General features: G+C 41.5%; 1 long non-coding RNA gene across 1 annotated transcript in view; it reads left to right on the forward strand.

Moving 5' to 3' along the window:
• Positions 1–16: 16 nt before the first annotated feature.
• Positions 17–5580, forward strand: part of LOC104862899 — a 59066-nt gene continuing 53502 nt past the window's right edge. The window contains exon 1 of the long non-coding RNA XR_780447.1: positions 17–225. This is a non-coding gene — a long non-coding RNA (uncharacterized LOC104862899). The remainder of the gene's footprint in view (positions 226–5580) is intronic.

Here is a 5580-nt window from a genome sequence, read left to right on the forward strand (position 1 = left end):
CTAGCGGCCGCGGAGACTCCCGAGGTGCAGAGCCACAAAGCTAGGGGAGTTTTGTTCCTAACTTGGCAAACGTGGGCCGCTTAGTATTGTGTCTCTGACACCCGCTCGAGGTCCCACACTCCAGCTTCGACTTTTCATATTAATACGTTGAAAGCTTCACATTAATAAAAACAACAGAGAAGTTCTCAAGGGCTACGCTTTGGGCCGCTGGGCTGGAGTGAAAACGTGAGTTTCAACTTTCCAAACCTACACAATCGGAATCTCTGACATAATAATTTTTACAAGTTAGTGAGGTGGGTCTTGTGAATATAGAAGACCTCGTTTAACAGAAAATGCTTTAAACATGCTAAGAATTAGCTTTCTGCCACAGGAAAGTGACGGTCAAAGAAAAATAGTTGTAGCCGGGCATGGTGGCTCACACCTGTAATCCCAGCACTCTGGAGGCTGAGGCTGGAGGATCGCTGTGAGTTTGAGACCAGCCTGGGGTGCATAGTGAGTTCCAGCTCAGTCTCAACTACATAGTGAGACCCTGTCTCAAAAAAAACCACAAAAAACAAAAATCAAGGAAAATAGTTGTAGCAGTGTTTGAGCAATTTAAGGTGGATACTGAAGAAAATGAGCCCCAGAATTTCAAAAGATGTAGTTGGAAAAAAGGAATACAATAATATGAAATAACATTCAGTTCTTGAAACTGATCATTATCATATTTTAAAATTATATTCGATCATTTATTTAAATTATTGTTCATAAACAGTCTTTGACACCCCCCCCCATTCTTTTAGCTTGATCCTAAAAATAAGAAAGGTACCTCAGCTGAATTGCTTTCCAGGTAGTAAGCAAAGAAGCAATCATTTAGAAATCAAGCATTCTGCCACCGCCACAGCAGACTGCTAGCACTCAGTAGGAAGAAGAATCCATTCAAGGCTGTCCTCACACACACCCTTAAATCCACTCAAAACTACTCACTTTAAACTCTTCCTTTAACTTCTAATGTTTCTTTATCTGTTGCATTTAAATAACTATAGAGCAACAGTTTTCTTTTTTTCATTCTGAGCCCCAGCGACTTTCCCCTTTATTGCATGGCCTTTTGTATATATCCATACCTTTTCAGTTTGGTGTTGTGCATGACTGTAAATCTAGCACTTTAGGAAGCTGAGGCAGAAAAATCACAAATTCAAAAGAAAATTTTGTTGTATTTTGATAGTTCAAATTGGCCTTGAACTCACCAGCCTCAGACTTGGAAATGCTGTGATTACAATGGTTCACCACCATGTCCAATACAAATTCAAAACAAATTTTTTTTGTTCTTTTTTTGATACAGGGTCTCATTATGTAGTTGAGACTGACCTGGAATTCACTATGTAGCCCAGGCAGATCTTGAACTCACAGTGATCCTCCTGCCTCAGCCTCCTGAGTGCTGGGATTACAGGCATATGCCACCATGCCTGGCTCACAAATTCAAAATTTTTAAAAAATTAAAATTAGCGGAGTGTTGGAGACTGAAGGCAGTAGGATCGCCAGGAGTTCAAGGCCAGCCAGGGATACATAGTGGACCCTGTCTCAAAAAATAAAATATGGCCGAGGATTTAACTCATTTCTACCACCTGCCTCAAAAGTGCAAGGTTCTGAGTTGTTTTTTTTTTGGTATGGAGGATCAAACTTGGGTCCTTACACTTGCAAAGCAGGTGGCAGAACCATTGCGCTAAATTCCAGGATTCGAGGTTCTAAATTTGATCCCTGGTTCCAAAAACACCCCCCCCAAAAAAAAACCAGAAACAAAGTAAAACAAAGGGCTGTAGCTGTGCTGTAGTGAGCTAGTGAGAAGACCTTGAATTCGATCCCCAGTCCTGAAAAAAACCAACAAAACTTGTAGCAACACTACCTTAACAATGTATTACTTTATTACAATGAATTACTTTGTTACAATGTATTTGTCACTATTTTATAACATTGTAAACACTCAGAAGATAGTAAAACTGAGGATTGCAACACATGTAAACATAATGAATTTATACAATATTCTTTAGAATTCTTTTTTTTTCCATGTGCAGGATCTCACTAAATTGGGGGGGGGGTTCCAACTCCTGAGCTCCAGAGATTCTCCTGCGTCAGCCTTCTGAGTAGCAGGAACAAAAGGTGTGTGCCACCGTGCCCAGCTCTTTCATTCCTTCCCTTCCTTCTTTCCTTTTCTTTTTCTTTTTTGGCAATACTGCCAATTGAACCCATTCTTTTTCACTGAACTACATTGTAGTCCCCATTTTAAATTTTGGTATAGGGTCTCACTAAGCCCCTAAATTTCCCTAACTGGATTTGAACTTGCAATCAATCCTCCTGCCTTAGCTTCACAGACTACAAGTATGAATGACCATGCATGGCTCCAGTTATTTCTTTTCTTAAACATTTGCTTACACATACAGTAAATGAAAAGCAGTATAATCACTTCGGTGATTATTACAATATTTTTTGTTTGTTTTTGAGGCTGGGTCTCCCTATGTAATTCAGGCTGGCCTTGAACTCACTGTGTAGCCCAGGTTGATCTTGAACTCATAGCAATCCTCCTGCCTTGGCCACCCTAGTTCTAGTATCACAGGTATGCACCACCATGCATGGCTTTCCACAATTACAGTGTTTAAAAGAGGGTCTTCTACCAATATGAGGCATCATTTTAGATACTGAGGGGGAAAAAGTTGGGTAAAGGGTATACAGAGCCCTGGTAGTTCTGCCTATCACAGTCATACATTAAACAGGGACTCATTTATTCAGTTAGTAACTTATGTTTTTTCAGACAGGGTCTCACTATGTGGTTCAGGTTGGCCTTGAACTCACTATATAGCCCAGGTTAGCCTTGAACTAACAGAGATCCTCCTGCCTCAGGCTGCCAAGTGCTAGGATTACAGGCTGTGTCACTACACCCTGCTAAAGAAGGACTCATTTTTATTTTATTTATTTATTTTTTGTTTGTTTGCTTTTTGAGGCAAGGTCTCCCTTTGTAGTTCAGGCTGGTCCTGAACTCACTATGCAGCCCAGGCTGGCCTCAAACTCACAGTGATACTACTGTTTTAACCTCCCGAGTCCTGGGGTTACAGGTGTGCACCACCACACCCAGCTACGAGGACTCTTTTTAAATGGCATAGTGGCACACACCTGTGGAGGCTAAGGCAGGTGAATCACTGAGAGTTCAAGGCCAGCCTGAGTTACACAGTGAGTTTGAGGCCAGCCTGAACCACATAGGGAGACCCTGCCTCAGAAAAAGGGGCGGGGTGGAAGGAACCAGGGATATAGCTCAGTAGTGGAGTGCATATATGTATCACATTTGAGAAACCCTAAGCAAGATCCCCAGCACTTAAAAAAACAAAACAGGGAGCCCCAAATCCCTGGCTGCCCTCCTGGTGGGGCTTAATTTGTTTGGGAAGAGATACAGATAGAGATAGCAATGCTGGGCATGGTGGCACATACTTGTAATCCCAGCACTCAGGAGGCTGAGGCAGGAGGATCGCTGTGAGTTCCAAGACCAGCCTGGGCTACACAGTGAGTTCCAGGTCAGCCTCAACTACGTAGTGAGACCCTGTCTCAAAAAAACAAATAAATAAATAAATAAAGTAATTAATAGCAGAAATTGACCGTTTGGCTAAGAGGTGCCTACTGTGTAGACTCAGGCCTCTGGGGGATGTGGCTTCTGCTCTGAGATGATAAATTGCTGGACCTTTCTAAGCAAAGTGACACAGCATGATTTATGTCAATGACATGACCGAGGCAACCTTGGGCAAAGTAATCTTTTGTGCCCTCATTGTATCCACCTGTAAAATAGGGTTAATTATAATATCTACTTAAGAGGTTCATTGAGAAGTCGATATTTGTAAAATGCCTAGGAAAGTAACTGGCACATACTCAGCTTTACATATTTTTAAAACATAAAATAAGAGTCGTTCTAACTGCTGTGTTGGAAATAATGGTAGCGTTTCAAAGTCAGGTGACTAGGCATAGAACAACTGCAAAGATCCCGAGGGAAGATGTTAAAAGGAACCAGGTAGAGCAGTGGAGGTGTTGAGAACTGGTGCCAGAAAAAGAGAAGTGAGAAAGCAGGGATGGTTTCAAAGTTCTATTCTTGAGTAACTACAACCAAATAGTTACTGCAGACTAAGATAGATAGGATTGTGCTTGGAGCAAAACTAGAATCAAAATGTATTTTAGACATCCAAGCTATGTCTTTAAAAGTTAACATAGCTAAGCATGGTGGCACTTACCTGTAATCCCAAAATTCAGGAGGCTGAGGCAGGGGGATTGTCATTGGTTTGCAGCCAGCTTGGGCTACATAGTAAGTTCAAGGCCAGCCTGGACTCTACATTATTTGGCCCTGTCAAAAACAAACAAACAAGGGCTGGGGATTTAGCTCAGTAATGTCACAGTCTGCTTTGCAAGTGCAAGGTCCAGAGTTCTATCCCAGGTACCAAAAACAAAGAAACAAACAAAAACAAACAAATGAAGGTAATTCAACTGTCACTAGGCTCTTCCAATAAATAAGATATTATTCCAGGCACTGGTGGAATACTTAAGAAAGCAAAAAAGTGCCACATGTGGTAGTGCATGCCTGTAATCCCAGCACTCAGGAGGCTGATGCAGGAGGATCACTGTGAGTTCAAGGCCAGCCTGAATCACATAGCAAGGCCCTGTCTCAAAGGACAAAATTCATTAAGGTCCTGAGTTAAATCCCTGGTTAAAAAAAAAAAAAAAAAAAAAAAAAAAAAATGCTCTTGACATATCAATTTATTGGAGGAAAAAACCACCATACAACAAACCATAATTTGAGGCAAGGCTGTGGTATGTTTTATGATGGAGATTTAAACTATGTTGTCTAGGAGCCTGGAAAAAAGAAGTTTCTCAAAGAAAGGGGCATTTGAGGCTGGACTTGAAGGATAAATTGTATAAGTAGGGTTGTAGGGAGGATGGTGACCAATACAGAGGGAGTCAGGAAGCTTTAAAGAAGTCCTGGAGAGCTGGGATAGAGCTCCATTATAGAGCACTTGTCTGTCTGAGGCTCTGGGGTTTAAGCCCTGGCACCATAACACCACAAAAACAAAAAAGAATACTGCTAAAAATGGCCTAGAGGTGAGCAAGTCCAATTTCTTTTTTTTTTAAAGAGTTTTATGTGGTTAAAACAATTGCATAATGATATGTGTGTGTGTGTATGTGTGTGTGTGTGTGTGTGTGTGTGTGTGTGCGTGTGTGCTCTTACCCTGTACCCCAGGCTGGCCTTAGACTCTCAGCAATCCTCCTACTGCAGCCTCCTGGGTGCTGGAATTATAGGTATGTGCTACTATGCCAAGCATGTGTGCAGTTTGGTTTTTAGTGATGAGACTGAACACAGGTCCTTGTCCATGCTAGGCAATGGTCCACTACTGTGCTGCACCTTCAGCCCCTATGACATGGGTGTATGATTATTTGCCTTCAAGTAATTTTTCTTCCTCCCTTCCCTTCCCCTTCCTTCCTTCCTCATTCCTTCCTTCTTTTCCTTCCTTCTTCCTTTCCTTCTCTCTCTCTTTCTTTCTTTCTTTTTTTTTTTTTTTTTTTTTTTTTTTTTCT

The sequence above is a fragment of the Fukomys damarensis genome, unplaced genomic scaffold, assembly GCF_012274545.1.
Source record: "Fukomys damarensis isolate Sample0158 unplaced genomic scaffold, DMR_v1.0_HiC HiC_scaffold_35, whole genome shotgun sequence".
In the NCBI taxonomy this organism is placed as follows: Eukaryota; Metazoa; Chordata; class Mammalia; order Rodentia; family Bathyergidae; genus Fukomys; species Fukomys damarensis.